Genomic DNA, 16,777 nt, shown 5'->3' on the forward strand with positions numbered 1-16,777 from the left:
GGCTCCATCCTTGAGTAACATAATGCAAGACTTTAATTAGATTTTTCTTTCTCCCGTGTCTCCACGCTCACTCATATTAGTAGCAGGAGATGTCACTGGCCAGAGAGAGAGACAGAGAAATCAGTCCCACTAGGAGAGAAAAAAAAAACATTAGAGGAATATCTTATGTGTATGTTTTTACTTGTTCCCGTCTTCCTTGTGGAAGTATATGCCGTCTGTCTTTCTTTTGACAAGTATAATCACATTGATGCTAAACAGGAAAAGAAAAAAATAGTGCTGTAAATCAATATTAGCTATATTATTATTAGCTATCTCCACAATGGAGAACTGCTGTGTAGCAGAAATTCAAGTTGTAATTCTAACTGAAAGCGACAGTGACAGTGTTTTATTTTATTTATTTATTTATTTAATGTTAAATAGTGTAAAGCTGCTTGCTTTAAATCAGTCTATTGTATAAAGAGCTATATAAATGAACATGACATGACTGAAGTGCCAAATTGCAGAGCCGTTTTATACATATCCACATCGCTGTGATCAGATGCTTTCTTAACTGCTGTTTTCTCACCGCTGTCTTTTTTATTGTCATGTTTATTTACTAATTGAGAGAAAAGCGTACAGGACATATTTACATATTCATTTAAATGCCACTGTAGTTCAGCCACATTTACACTCCGATTCTGTGCTGCGTGTGTTTCCTTCTCTTGAATTGTAAATGGGAGAGCTCACAGCACCACATTGGTTAAACTGTGTTATTGCAGGCCCTTACATAAGAGATCATATGACTATTTGACAACAACAAAAAAATATTTGTTAATGTTGACTAATCGTTTCAGCCCAACTAGTTGATAAATACTGCATTAGATGGTGCAGGCTGATAGGTCTTTTACATGCAATCTGCCGGCAATCATTTACTGTATGCCACACGCTGACTGGCTTCTGCTGATTCTGCAGCCAATGAGCTTGCTAGTGCAACATAGTCTGGTTCAGTGTATGCTGGTCCTGCAGCATACTGTCAGAGTTCCTCTGAAGTCCTCCACCTCCTCCAGTTCCACCTGTCTAGATCTGCTAAAGGATTTATTTATTCTTATTCATGCAGCAGCAGCACATCTTATTTGCTCACATCAGCACGTCTATGTTATCTGTTGGCAGTGGTGTGCATAGCAATTCTAGTCCGCCAGGACCAAATATTAACTTTGTTATATCCATTAAAATGCTATAACTATTTAGAGAGTTGTCTTTATTGAAATACAGATATGCCACATAAATATAGATCCATTAAGCTATATTGCACACTTTGAGGACCAATAATTGGCTGTTTTGATCCTCAAAGTGAGAAAAAAAGAGAAAGTGCTCAATACTAATTTGTAGAGAACAGACCTTATAGTCAGTACCAGCTTTTACCAGCTTTATTTATTTATTTTAAAGAATAGAATTAGAATAAAGAGTGCTAGAGTTAGAGGGTCAAGTAAAAATGGAAGAGATGTGTTTTTAGCTGATTCTTGAAGATGGCTAAGGACTCAGCTGTTCGGATTGAGTTGGGCAAGTCATTCCATCAGAAGGGTACATTTAAGTCTGTAAAAGTGTTTTTGTGCCTCTTTGGGATGGTTTGGGATTAGTTGCACGTTTATTAACAAACCATATAAATCATAATAATGAGCCTTTAATTTTTTAAAACAAAACAAACAAAACAAAAAAAGTTACTTTACATTCTGCCCAATGTTGTCCCATGAAATGTTTATACTGCAGGCTATGAAAACAAATATAGTGAATGTAACCCCGTAGGCTATGCTATATATCATGTAAAAACTGTTTAAATCACATTATATCCAAACCTTGTAACAGTACAATCTAAAAACAAAAACAATAGTCTGTGAAGTTCACATGCAGAAGGCTCATCCACTCTTGACAACAAAATGGAAACATTTTCATAACTTTCAAACTAGGGCTGCCCTTTAAAATAAAGATAAAGAATAAAGAATGACAAAATGAAGAAATAAAGAATGTTTTAATAATTTGTTGTTAAACTAGTGCTTTCTTTGTGTTTGGCTTAAGAGATTAAGTTGGTGACACTGACTCGTTATTTCCGCAGTAGTGGATGCATCTGTATGCATGTTTCCTACAGATTACATAATCTGAGAATAGGCCTATTTGTTTTCTATTTCAATTGATTCATTTAATCATTTCACTCTCTATAGATATATTTTTTTATGTTTGTAGGCAAGTATACACAGAGTTTCGAAGTGACACGCTCAAGTTCGTAGAGACGGCAGAAAGAGCATTCTGTCTGCTTTCATTATTTTACCAAAGCGCAATGTTTTATTGTTATTGTAAGTGCACACAAATAAACGTAGAGCATACAGATTTGAAAGATATATTACTTTTATCTGTATGACCAAAAATGACGGAGTATTTTAAGAGCAAGTGACCGCACCGGCGCCTCCATCTGTCATGAAGTCAGCGCGCTACTATTCAGCGTCCACACTCTGCACAGACACTTGAATAGCAAACATTTTCTAGGTTAACATTAGATTGAGCTGCCATGTAAAGTTGCTATTACATACATCTTTTAGATGAAAAGCCATATTAGTCATTAATTTCTACTCGTCGATTAACGGCTAGTCGACTATTAGGGGGCAGCCCCATTTCTAACACTTACAGATCGAAAATATACCTGTGAAATGTATGCTATGCACTGAGGAACACACCACATCTCAAACGCATTAAACAGCACAAGTGGCCTATCTGTCAGCAGCACATGTATCTGTCAGAGCATCTGACAGGGCAAGTCACTTTAAGCTATGCTAAGTATTAACTATTGCTTATGAGTTGTTTTAAAGCCCTTAATATAAAGCATGTCTCATGTTTAGGACAAACTGGTATATGCACTTTCCTTGTAGCAGCTCACTCTGTGTGCTGTGTCAAACTACTGAGCTCAGTGTAACTCCATATACCGGCCAGCCGTAGGAGTTATCCAAATTGGCCTTAAATCTTTAATTTCATACTTATGCTATGCCTCTCTGATGCTCCTTTTCAGTTCTCTCGTGACATTACTGTTGGCCAGCATATAAAAGCCATATCTAAAAGTTGCATCCTGTTCTTTGGGTAGGGAACACTTTGGTGGTTTTGTTTGTTAAAATGGTCTCAGTGCAAATATAACTGGCATATCAGCCAGATCAACATGACAAGAATTACTGTGTGCACCTTAAAATACCACAGTGAAACTGGTGTCCTCTTTAGTCGTTACCTAGCTACATTGGTAAACAGCTGCAGCTAGCACTTAAATTGATGATGGGAACATAACGTGATTCCCGACCTACATAATACAATATCAAACGAGCCTTGTAGCGGCACGCAGTATCAACATTGTTGGGAAGGTTATTTTGAAAATGTAATAGGTTACAGATAACAAGTTACCCTATTTAAAATGTAGAAAGTAGCATAACTACTTCAAGGGCTTTAAAAGTAATGTAACTGCTTACCTTTCATTCCTTTTTGATTACTTTTCTAAGTAATCTATGGAATGTTTTCAGCTGTTAATCCTTTTTAAACTTTTAAAGCAGGCAGGTTTAACCTTACAGTAGTACTGAGCACTAATTATCGTGAGACTTACGAAATCCTTCATCACTTGAATTATGATTATTATACTTTAATTTTAAAGCCACCACAAAATCAGACTTTAGCATCTCTTTTTACTTTGAGATCATTCTGAGGTTAAATACAGATTTTTTAAATTACAAGATATAGTTTAATAGCTATGATACCATTTTTGAAATAAAATCCTTGCATCGCTACTTGAAGCAGTGTCATCTAAGAATGCCTTGGACAAAAAAAAAAAAAGTTATTCTTAAAAAATAAAGCATATACATAAACCTTAATTGGAACAGTTATCAAATAAGCATGTATTCTGTTCTGTGTCCTAAACTCCTGAAACATTGGTGTCTCGTATTTTAGACCAGTCAATGCAATTTGGGAACTCAAATCTGTATGTGTGTGAAAATATTCGGATGTAATCCCCTTTGTAATCGTTAACGTTTTCATAAGTAACTGTAATTTAACTGTACTAACAGATCAGTTACATTTATTTTGTTATTAAATTACATAATTCCATTGCTAGCTACTCTAGTTAAGTTTGAGCCCCTACCACTGTCATCAAGGCATCAAAATGTGCAAAAACTACTTGCAATACAAAATGCCATTCATAAGCTGAAATGTGTAGGCCTACTCTCTCTCACACACACACAGCTTGACATAGGCTACATGCTGAGGGCAAGTTCTGCAATCCTACTGTATGTGTACAGTACTGAGCACTGCTGTTAAGTTGGCTCATTTGAGGCCAAATGTCTTTTTATCTTTGATACATTTGTATTTCTGAAATATATAAAACATTTTATTTTATGTCCATGAATTTGACTTTTAGCAGATTAACCAGTTGTTAAAATTCCTATTCTGTGCTGGTCAATTTTGAACAAAATATAAAATGTAACTTCTAGCAAAAACTTTGGGTCAAGGGGCCGCTGCTGCAAATATTTGTGCGGCTCCTCCACTAACAGTAATCTCACTCCAAACTTTTTCCAAAACTTGAGAGCTCTGAATAATTATTTTTTGTTCAATAAATATACTGTCATTAAAATGTCAATATAAAACATATATTTTAAAATACAGAAACATATGTATGATTCTGAAAGCATCGAAGGAGATCTCATAATAATTTAATATAGATTTACAGTAGTAACAACAAATGATATTTTATTAAATAGCATTTAAATATGATGGTTTTATTCTAAACATAGTGATTATTTCTAAGATGGACACCCAACATAATATATAATATTTACCATCTGAATCTAATCATGTAATGTCGACGATTGGAAAAGTCAGCCTTCTATTAATTATCATGTAAATTACTGTGCGCCTTTAGCTCCAACAGCAGGGGCGCTTTTTACCCCAAAATACCTTACTTTTACCTATTCTTTTGTTATTTAAAAACTGTTGCTTTAATTATCTTAAACAAAACTGAAAATCATAAAGAAGACCTCTCAAAATATTAATTGTCTCAAAATATATGGATTCATTTTAGCGATTCTCATTTGCTACTTAAATCTACAACATTTAAAAAAACATAAAATATTAGATCAAGTAAGCACAGAATCAACTTTGCGCTGCAGCCATAGGATCAAACAAAGGCACACGTGCATCTTAAAAAGCGGATGTTTCGGAAAGTGCTACGCCACGTTTTTGTGCCATCTAGTGGTTTTGATGAAAATAATATCAAAGGCGCCTTTTACCCCGGGCGCTTTTAGCCCCGTTGTATCCTGTATCATTTTTTTTCAGTTATTATTGCTCTTTACAAGTTTGTTTCTCAGAAGACAAATACGTTAAATTTACCCTGATCTTCAAATTCAAAAAAAGTTTTCACCCCCAGCTCTTAATGCATCATGTTTATTTCTGGAGTATCAGTGAGGGTTTGAACCTTCTGTATGTCACACCCCGGTGGACTGTTTATGTTGGTTTCTCCATCTTGTACCCACATTTGGTTGGTTCTGTTTCCTGTCCTCGTTTAATCATCATTAGTTTTCCTTGTATCACCTGTGCCTTAATTAAGTTTATCGTTATCACCTGTCTTTATAAGTTGCATTCTGTTCAGTGTTTGGTGTCCAGTCTCGTCGATGTACATGTGTATCTACCCTCCTCCTGTGGATTTACCTGTTTTGGAATTACCTGTGGAATATAAGGACTTTATCTTTGACCTTCGTCTATGTTCGCCCCTTCTTCGCACGATACGTGACAGAAGACTGGACCAGTTTAATTATGGAGGTTGCCGCTTGCTTCTCTGCCTTAGCCCACGGAGATCTCCCATTCGTGGAGTACGCCCGGAAGTTATCAAACCCGCCGGGCGCCACTCAGCGCTCAAACCTGCTGGCCACCAATCTGCGCTCAAGGCCGCCGCTCCGTGCTTAAGCCCGCCGGCCTCTCATGTGACAAGCCACATTAACATTGAGGACATTATGGACGTGGCGCTCCCCATGGGGTTTGATGCTCCTTTCCTCTCTCCTTCTTCTTCCTCTCAGCTGATCCTGTCCAGCCTCCCGGCGTCTCCGCTGGTCCCGTCCAGCCTTCCTGCGTCTCCGCTGGTCCCGTCCAGCCCTCCTGAACGGCGTCCAGAGCCTGCTCCTCCTGAGCACTGTCCAGAGCCCGCTCCTCCTGAGCGCCGTCCAGAGCCCGCGCCCCCAGAGCGCCCTCCAGAGCCCGCACCTCCACAGCGCCCTCCAGAGCCCGCACCTCCACAGCGCCCTCCAGAGCCCATGCCTCCTGAACTGTCCCGGGCCTGTAGAACCCTAATTTCCCCCGAGAAATCCGCCATGGCTCCTCGAGCTCTCTGATCCGCCATGGCTTCCTGGACTGTGTGCTCTGCCATGGCTCCCCGAGCTCCCTGATCCGCCATGGCCTCCCACCCCCCCTCCCCGGTGGACATGGGAGGGGGGAGTAATGTCACACCCCTGTGGACTGTTTATGTTGGTTTCTCCCTCTTGTGCCCATATTTGGTTGTTCCTGTTTCCTGTCCTCGTTTAATCATCATTAGTTTTCCTTGTATCACCTGTGCCTTAATTAAGTTTATCGTTATCACCTGTCTTTATATGTTGCATTCTGTTCAGTGTTTGGTGTCCGGTCTCGTCGATGTATGCGTATATCTAAATCCTGTGGATTTACCTTTTTTGGAATTACCTGTGGAATATAATAAAGACTTTATCTTTGACCTTCGTCTATGATTGCCCCTTCCTCGCACGATACGTGACACTGTAATAGTTGCATATGAGTCCCTCAGTTGTCCTCAGTGTGAAAAGATCACCTATTTTTTCAACCATCACCATTTTTAATGATTCTGAAAGGGGGATATAAACTTTTGACATTCAAAACATTGGCAACTTTGGGTGCATGTCTGTAAACTACATCTGTCAATCTAACACAGTCACAACGACAATATCAGAGTTTGGTGTTTTTTTTAACTGACATTGTTGGAACAGATCTGTTTTGATACAGAAATCCAAGGCATGAATTTGCTCTTGCCTGTAGATTTGTAAATGATCAGCCTTAAAATAAACCCTGGCTGTGATAGCAAAGCAGTTTTTCATGGGACAGATTATTTTAGATTACATAATCCGAAATATCATAAGATCAAAATGTGTTTCCTCTGACATGGCCTGCAGATGTTTGAATGGAAACACATTTACTCCTGGGCTGACATCAGCTGGGCTATTCATTTGCCTCTCAAGGCCTGGAAAATGTGTGCATGCAGGGAGCGAGTGGGAGCGCCACCTCCCCACCCCCTGACTCTCAGATGCTGCGCGGTCCTGAGCGCTGTGTGTGCACGCGGCCACTCGCCTGTAAAGCACAGCCGCTGTGTGCCTGCACTGATCCTGTCACACCAGGCTGACTGCTGACGATCTGCAGAAGGGAGGTAAGAGGCATACTGTTGGTTTTCACGTGCTAAGGATGTGTCTTCCCTGGAAAAATGTGGTTTGCTGGCTGGAGGCAGACTGTGTGGAGGTTGTTTTGGCTCAAGATGAGTTTACAGGTTAAAAAGGGGAGCAATTTTTGTGTGAAAACTAATAATATTTGTGGGTATTTATGCATTTGTAAAATCTTGACTTTGTTTAGTAGAAAATGTTTGGTTTTGTTTTTGCAGTGAACATAGTTAGTGGTGGGTTATACTTTGAGCACACCCTCAGAATTGAACTTGTTTTGTGCTTTTCCACTGAGCTTTTCTATTCTTTCTTGAGCTTTTTTACTTGGCAAAACCATAAACCGATATTGATGTAGGGACCGTACCTAGAGACCAGGAAATCATAGAGACATGGGTGTGGGCGAAACGGCAACCACCTAGTAACACCATTGCATCGTGGCACGGGGAAGCATCAGCTGGCATTGGATGCAGCTGGCATCAAATGAAAACGAATGAATGTTTACGCTCACTAGACATTTTTATGTAAAATATCTGACAAATGACATGTCAAGATAGCATTTAACTAATTTAGAAATTAATTTTGTATCCTTTTAACAATTAAGCATTTACCTCAAGATTAGCAGACTTCTTATGGCATGCTGTATTATAGATAAAGATTTTGCATACTAAGTCACCAAGTCACTAAGTCAGTCCAGACTATTTGCAGGGACTCTCTTTCATTTTATTTTTTAAATTGTGAATTGTGCTCACCCACTCTCCATCCCTCCAGCCTCTCAAATGTCCATTACCCAGGATTCAGAAACAATTTAAGGGTTAAAAATGTTCCAGTGCTCTTTTGCTGTTCCCTGTGCTGTGCTCAGAAGCATTAGTCTAATAAATGGATTTGATGGGCTTCTCTCATCTCAAGTCACAATCACCAGACACCCCACATGTACGCTAGCAAGCAGTCCAGTTATTTTAACATCAGGCCTAGGAGCCCTAACCTAGATTTAAACAAGACAGAGTTGGATCACAGGAAGAGTGAGAGTACATTAGATATAAAAGGTTTTTTCATTTTGCCCTGCGCAGCTACCTAAATTACATTGTTACGTTACATTACATTCACTAATGTGTCAGTGGCTCAGCTCTTTTAAACATGGAGAGGTCTAGCATGCCCAAATGCTATGTTACTGGTTTTATTTATATTATTAGTCAAATGTTTGGAATAATGTTTTAATATTTAATGGAAATATATATATATATATATATATATATATATATATATATATACAGGGGTTGGACAATGAAACTGAAACACTGGCCAATATAGTGTTGGAGGTTTCATGGCTATATTTATGCAGCCTGGTGGCCAGTCTTTACTGATCGCACATTCCACCAATAAGAGCAGAGTGTGAAGGTTGACTTTGTGCACCCAATAGCTCAAACATTGTACCCTGAAGGTGGTGCCATGTATTAGGATGATAATGCACCAATACACACAGCAAGACTGGTGACAAGAGTGATTTGATGAACATGAAAGTAAAGTTAAACATCTCCCATGGCCTGCACAGTCACCAGATCTGAATATTATTGAGCCACTTTGGGGTGTTTTGGAGGAGCGAGTCAGGAAATGTTTTCATACACCAACATCACATAGTGACCTGGCCACTGTTCTGCGAAAGGAATGGCTCAAAATCCTTCTGGCTACTGCGCAGGACTTGTATTTGTCATTCCCAAGATGAGGAGGAGGCCAAACGGCATACTAATTGTGGTCTAAACCCAGGTGTTTCAGTTTCACTGTCCAACCCCTGTATATATATTTATATTTATTATTTTAAAAATAATAGAATAATAATGTCATCAAATGTTATTATTTGACTGTATTTTACAATGTAATTCAGTGTCACATCTTCTTCAGAAATAATTAACCAATATGATAATAATTACAATATTTCAGTTATTATTAATTATTAATAATAATTAATAATATAATAATAATAATAATAATGATAATAATAATAATAATAATAATAATAATAATAATAATTTAATTATTCCAAACTTTTGACAGGTAGTGTATGTAGCTAGATCAGCTAATTGAAAATTATGTTTTGTTTTTTTAACTGGTTGGTTTGTCCTGAGTGATAGAGGAAGCTTTGGCAGTTATTATGCATTATACAAAGGATAAATATAAAGAAATAGCAAGTAGCTTGCAGTTTGACCAACACAATGCACTCAACACTCATTCTCATCACTAAACACTTTGTGTCTGAAAGTAGCAGATTATGATGCCCTGATTGCTTAGTGGCAAAATGCAGCACAGCTCTGCAGTGTCAGTTAATGGGTGGTCATAAATGTAATCTTGGTAAGACGAGTGTTTGACAGCATTAATTATTCATTGTGTTCTGAGACTGTAATCCACCCATAACATCCAAGCATAGTTCGATAAACAGCTCTGTTCTCCTGGGCATCTTTTTACAGTTCACTCAGCCTTTAGTGCACTGATATATTACAGCTGCCTCTTTTTTTTTTTTTTTTTTTTTTTTTTTTTTTTTTCTTTTCTTTCTCGGGTTGTGTTTTCAGGGAAGTGTGTGGTTATTGGATTCTGTGGCCCTTGTCAGCAAATTTGCCAGGTTTATGGTTGCCATCTGTAGTGCTTTGGCAGTCTTCTCTGCTCTGCTTAGAATGTTTTGAAAACTGTTTTGCCCCAGTTTGATCATATAGGCTTGGAAATGTTGTAGTTTTGGAAAATATAAAGACTAATAATTATATTACATAATATACTGCCATGGACACACTTAAGCTCCTTTTCCAAAACTTAATGAGCTACATTGCTGTCTACTGCATACACAGTCAGCTACCAAACTGAAGCGCTAAACAGCTTATAAGTGGCTGACTTAGAAAACCTGGAGAATTGCCTTTATGGATTTGATTATATTTGAATGGATTTCCAATATTTGAGATTTGTGTTAACATGTTACCAAGCTATCAAACCAATATTACAATAAACAGCACACACAAATGTTTGAGTAGAATTTGAGATTTTGGGATTGCTGTCTCCATGAAGGATATATGCAATATACCCCTGTTAAAATAGCAGGTTTCTGAAACTTAAAAATGATTGCAAAAATCATGTCCTTTTAATGTGCTATTAGAAACTTTAAGGGAAAATAGACTTAAAATAACAAACATACAATGTGCACAACCTCCACTAACACCCAATTAAAGCACCTTTGTGTTTATTACAGCAGACAGCCTCAATCAACTTAACGCATCTCGATTTGTCAATTTCCCTTCCTACAACCCAAGATGCTGAGATCCCTACGGCCCTACAGGGGACAAGTGGTTTGAAGAATGGATGGATGGATTCGTCAATTTTTTCCCACTCTTTCTTGTAAAAGAGCTTAAGATTGATTAAATCTCCTGTCTACAGCCCTCTTCAAGTCATTCCAGTAGTTGTTCAATTGGATGTAGGCCTGGGCTCTTACTCAGCCATTGCAAAATGTTTTTATTTATTCATTTATTTTTTTTTCCCTGAAATCATTCCTTTATTGACCTAGAAATATGTTTGGGATTATGATCAAGCTAGTCATCTTCAGGTGTGAAATGGAGGCCTGCTGGTTTTGTGCCATAATGGTCAAGTATTTGGCACTATCCAATATTCCTTCTATTATGACTACTGCTCCAGTCCCAGCTGAAGAGAAACAGTCCTACAGCATTATGCTTGCACCACTATGCTTCATCATGGGTATGGTATTGTTTGAGTTACTATTTGTGTCGTTTTGCACCAAACGTTTTGCCCAAAACTATGGTTTCAACAGACCATAAATCATGTTGCAACATGGGTTTGCCAAAATTTAGGCGAACATATATGCTTTTTTTTTTTTTTTAAGTAATAGTTTCCGTCTGGCTATCCTACCCTATATCCCAGACATATAAAGAAAAAGGATATTGTTGTCATATTCACCAAGTGGCCAAATATTCCTGCAGATCCTTTAATGTTGCTGTAAATCTCATGCCAGCATCCTTAATACAATTTAAGTACTGCAATGCTCTTTTGGCCAGCCTTTCAGTTTACTGGAACTGCACCCTCTTACCTCAGTACGCTCCCACAAGTGTGTGCTCCTTCCTGCCAGTTATTACTGATTGAGTGTTGCTTGATTGTTTCTTCATAAAGATCACCAAAGCCCTTTTCCGGAACCTTCACCCTTTCCGTTCCTCTCTAGTGGAATGATTTGCCAACCTCCACCTGGTCTACTGAGGTTATCACACACACAAAGGAGCAGCTGAAGACACGGCTCTTCTACAAGCGCTTATTTTTTTCTCTCTGCATTTTACCTTCACTCTTTCACGACATCGAATAGGTTGGTTTGCCTTGCTTCTGTTGTTGTCCTGCACTCTAGAGTGTTTTTGTTTTGTTTATTTAACAAAAACTGCTGCATTGAGATCGTTGCATCAAATCTCTCCCTTACCTGCACCGACTACTGATAATGGATCTACTGAAAAATTATGTGGAGAAGCTCATAGAGTTTAGCCATCAGGTGTCCTTAAAGGCTTAGTTCAACCAAAAATGAAAATTAGCCCATAATTTACTCACCCTCCAAGCATCCAAGTTTTGTATGACTTCCCTTTTTCATACGAATCCAAATGGAGTTAAATTAAAAATCATCCTGGTATTTCTAAGCTTTATCATTGCATGGGTGGGTGTTTCTCTTCATCAGTCCAAAACAAGCCAAAAAAGTGCATCCATCCATAATAAAAAGTGCCTCACATGGCTCTAGGGGGTGAATAAAGGCCTCCTGTAGTAAATCGATGTGTATTTGTAAGTAAAATATCCATATTGAAAATGTAAGAATCACTTTAATCTAGTTTATGCTGGCTGGTCGTACCCGGAAGCAGCTCCAGGCGGATGATGTAATATGTCGGCGTTGCGCATACGCCATGCAGAAATGAAGAATGCAAATGCAAACAAAACAACAGTCACAAATTAGAAGTTCAAAACGAGGGTTTGTAAAGGAAAATGTCATAGGATTTCGATATAAACCAGGAGTAGACTGTTTTTCCTTTGTTAAAGTAAGAAAACTTTGCTTCTTTTGTTCCTGTAAACAAACGTTGATTTTCACAAGCCCATGCGCATTGCAGACATCCTGTGTCATCTGCCCGAAACTGCTTCCGGGTACAACCAGCTGGCGCAAGTTAGATTAAAGTGATTATTAAGTTTTAGATATGGATATTTTTCTTACAAAAATGCATCAGTTTGCTACAGGAGACCTTTATTCACCCCCCTGAGCTGGTGTGAGGCACTTTTTATTATGGATGGATTCACTTTATTAGACTTGTTTTGGACTGATGAAGAGAAACACCCACCTATGCAGTGATAAAGCTTGGAAGGTAGGTGAGTAAATTATGGGCTAATTTTAATTTTTGGGTGAACTAACCCTTTAAAATGATGGCACTCTCAAGGCCTGTTTCTGGAGTGGGTTGGATGATACACCGTTTGTACTGATGCCAGCTGGAGACACCACCTGTATCCTGGATCAGTACATAGAGTATGCACTGTGGCTAAGTGGATCCTCCATTACTGCTCATGAAGTGGAAGAGAACGACATCACAGACTGGCCACAGTTTCTCCAGTCTACTGCTGTTCTTTGGGTGTTGTCGATTTTGCTCCCAGAACTCCTCCCTGATCCAGAGCCACACCTTCTAAGAACCCTGAACCAGCAAAAAGACCTGCCATGTATCCTGAGGCCTGTCACTCCTCTGGCTTTACCAAAGTCCTTAGTCACTTTAGTCCTCTGGGCCTGCAGCTGCACCTGAGACCTTTATTCCATCTGTTCTAGCGGATTCCTCCATCCCTCTGGCTCTGCCATCATCCTCATTCCCACTGGCTCTGCCTAAGCCTTCTGAACCCATAGTAACCCTTCACATCCTTTGCCTGCTCTGCCTTGGCCCTCTGGTCCAGCAACTTGGTCTCCAGCGTACCTGGCTCCGTCCTGGACTAAGACTCCACAATGATCCTTCATCCCTCCAACTCTGTCAAGGCATCCCACTCTGCTGGTTTCTTCATGGCCTCCCCTGCAATTTCCTCTATTTGTCTCTTACTCTGCTTGTTCCACTATGGAGTTTTCCTCTTAGGGGTTTTTGTTTTACGGTACCAGAAGCAGGGCTGGGCGATATGGCAAAAATTTTTTTAATGATTTTTAACTAGTCAATGTGATAATGTAACCACAACATGATTTAAGTTTTTCATTTATTAATCTTTATTAACTATTCCAAGTGCAACACACATGAAGTTGTCAACATGATGTAAATGTTAAACAAATTTCTTGTTAATTATCTTTGTAGAAAAGATGCATGAACTACAACTACATCTTGTACAAACATGTCTTGTACATATGTTCAAAAATAATATGAGGAAAATGCTTTAAAAAAAAAAATCTCAAAAGTCAAGGTAATGCAAATTTAAAATGACTGAAGGTATAACACCAGTAGACTATTATTAGCTATAAATGTTCTATAAAAACAATTAACAGCAGCTTTCAGCCTGTCATCATGATGCAAACATGGCATATCAGACATGCAGTAGTAGTTCTTCACAGGTTTCTTATTTGATTGCACTGGCTTTCCATTGTTTTTTCTGTTTAAAGATGGACGCGTTTGACTGTTGCACTTATCTCTTGCAGTTTCTCATGCATGCAACGATATTATTAAAGCACTGTGCTCAAGTTAAAAGAAGTTCACTTCTATCTTCTTGCGTGTTTTTCCTGTTCCACTGCCCGCATCGCATCTTTGTCAACACAAAAGAGCATTCTGTGTGAACGCGCTTAATGATATGTTGAAGTGTCTAATTATAACGTTTGGTAAAATTTCTATTCAAAATTGCGACTCCTCGATTTAAAAAAAATTAAATTGCGGCAAAACATTTAATTCAAATGAATAGATAAAATCAGAAAAATTGCCCAGCTTTATCCAGGAGGTGCCTAGTGGAAGGGGTTCTCCTGTCACATCATTGTAAAAGTAACCTTGCATTGCTTCTATTGGTACCACCACAGTACTAATTTAAAAAAAAAAAAAAAATATATATAAAAAATATATATATAAAAATAAAAAAAAAATAAATGCTTTTTAAAATAGGTTCAATTCCAGCAGAGGTGGCTTTCAAATATACTTGTATGATGATAAAGCTTGACCATGTTTCTAAAAGAGTGGCTACCTTGAAGACCAACAACTTCTGATGAAATAGCCAACCACAAGTGAACAAAGTTCATTTGTTTTATATTAAATGCTATTGATGAATCACAGGAGGTCTTTTTGTGTAAGCTGGATATATTGCATGCCTTTTTTAAGGTATTGTAATTGTTTTGGTTTGGACAAACCAAAAAGTTTCGGTTTTCAATTTCAGTGACCCATAATGGAATTGTCTGTAACGTATGAAATCTGTAAATTGTTGGTGGAGATGGTGTCCCTAAAAAAAGGTCTAAAGTCCTTTTAGATATGTCCAGTTACACAATCCCAAGATAAAGACATGCTAGCCACACAGGCCCTTCATTAAAATGTTAGGCACACAGACCCTTAAAATAGTCTTCTCTCTAACTGCAGAGTGATCTGCAGTAAGAAGGGAAAATACTGAATGAAAAAGACCTTTTTCCCATGTGTGTTTAATATTATTTAATGTGTAACCAGTCAAGTCTCTGACTGCATCAAAAGAATGCCCCATGAGCTGTGCCAGTTATCCTGATGTTCCACAGCCAGTCTTCCTGGTTCGGGGACTCTGGTCTTTGGCTGGATGAAGAGACCAGCAGCAGCTGGGAAATGCTGGAACAGAAGTCTCTTGGTCCCTGAGGCGGCCAGATGCAGCCCATATCTGAGCTGCAGATCTGGCTGATAGTTGTCCAGGAACACATTTCTGGAATAGGATGTTCCTAGTTACTCTGTTTTGCGGTGGAGGCTGTGCTAATCTCTCATGATCTCAGCGGAATAGTTGAATGTTGTATGACTTTTTTTAGACGCCTTTTTCATAAACTCCATTTTATGTAAAATGATGTGATCATTTTATTAAAACGTCAATCACAACATGAGTTTAGATGCATTTTTCTCATTTGATTGGGACATATGGTGATTTAAAGAAGAAATCATCCAAGAATGAAAATCTGTCATCTACACATCTTTGTCCACTTCTGTTGCCTGCAAAAGAGACATTCTTCCCAACATTTCCTTTTGTGAAAATGAAGAAAATGATACAGGGCTGGAATAACATTGAGTAAATGATAACAAAATTTCCATTTTGGGAAACTGTTCCTTCAATAACCTCCTTTAATGTCTCTCAAGAATGACATCATCAGTACCGACTATATGCAGCTTTATAGGGGCTGATGGTCTCAGGCCACTTTATTAAGTTGAAATGATGGATAGAAAAGAATGACTTGTATTGATTTTGGTGCTGGGCTGAGAAGCCACTGTGCCTCATCATTCTTCACACAGTAACAGAGCAGCTTCTTCCTAGCATCTGTGCTTTTCTGTCTGACAGAGGCATAAATGCTATATCATACGTGCTAAACTTCATCCATGACCTGTGGCACAAGATCTGGGTGGATTTTAAGATCACTTCAATGTTTACACCTGGTACCTGGTAAATAAACACATGATACTCAACATTGATTCAAACATATGTTCCACATGTTGTTGTTTACTGATCTCATTTATATTTTAATATTGCCATTGTGTGCTGCAAATATTGTTGGCTTTTACAAATTGCTTGCAATGTTCCTCATTTGTAAGATAAAAATCTCTGTAAATGTTAATGTCACTGCATGTGAAAATTGGTTGCCTGGTGATTAAACTGACTGGAACTTCCTGTGCATTAAGCAGTTTTAATGCACATGATTAAACAGCATTTAACACATTCTAGCCGTTCAGACTTGTAGGAGATTTTTTTTCCTGCCAAGGAATAATAATAAAAAACAAAAAATAAATCATTGCAACTTTTGGCAGACCCTTCACAGGGAATGTGATTGACAGGCGATCTAACCAATTATAACGCAGAATCTGCCATTTTGTCCGACAAATAAACCAGACAGGAGAGTAGATTAACCAGTGTTGCCGCAGGTTGAAGTGACCCCAATAATGTAATATTTAGGCCCTGGGATGCTAATTTTACCAGGGGAATTTCACCAAAAAAAATGTGTATTTTATCCCCCAGAATGCAATTTTTAACGGGGGACACCCCTTACAATGCGATTGGGCTACTTTTGGGCTAGTTCTGAGTAGCGAATGGGTGGGCTTTGTTGTGAAAACCTGGCAACCCTGAGATTAACGTTGGTGGACTTGAACTTGAGA

General features: G+C 38.4%; 1 protein-coding gene across 3 annotated transcripts in view; it reads left to right on the forward strand.

The window, feature by feature from the left end:
* The window catches only part of rgs3a (regulator of G protein signaling 3a), a 161,245-nt gene that overhangs the window by 56,642 nt on the left and 87,826 nt on the right, over positions 1–16,777 (forward strand). The window contains exon 1 of one of the 3 annotated variants that reach the window (XM_051110235.1): positions 7,376–7,456. The exons of the other annotated variants lie outside the window; for them this stretch is intronic. The gene's annotated coding sequence lies outside the window, so the exon portion shown is untranslated. Of the gene's footprint in view, positions 1–7,375; positions 7,457–16,777 lie in introns of those variants that run through there. 3 annotated transcript variants of the gene reach the window in all.

The sequence above is a fragment of the Labeo rohita genome, chromosome 5, assembly GCF_022985175.1.
Source record: "Labeo rohita strain BAU-BD-2019 chromosome 5, IGBB_LRoh.1.0, whole genome shotgun sequence".
NCBI lineage: Eukaryota > Metazoa > Chordata > Actinopteri > Cypriniformes > Cyprinidae > Labeo > Labeo rohita.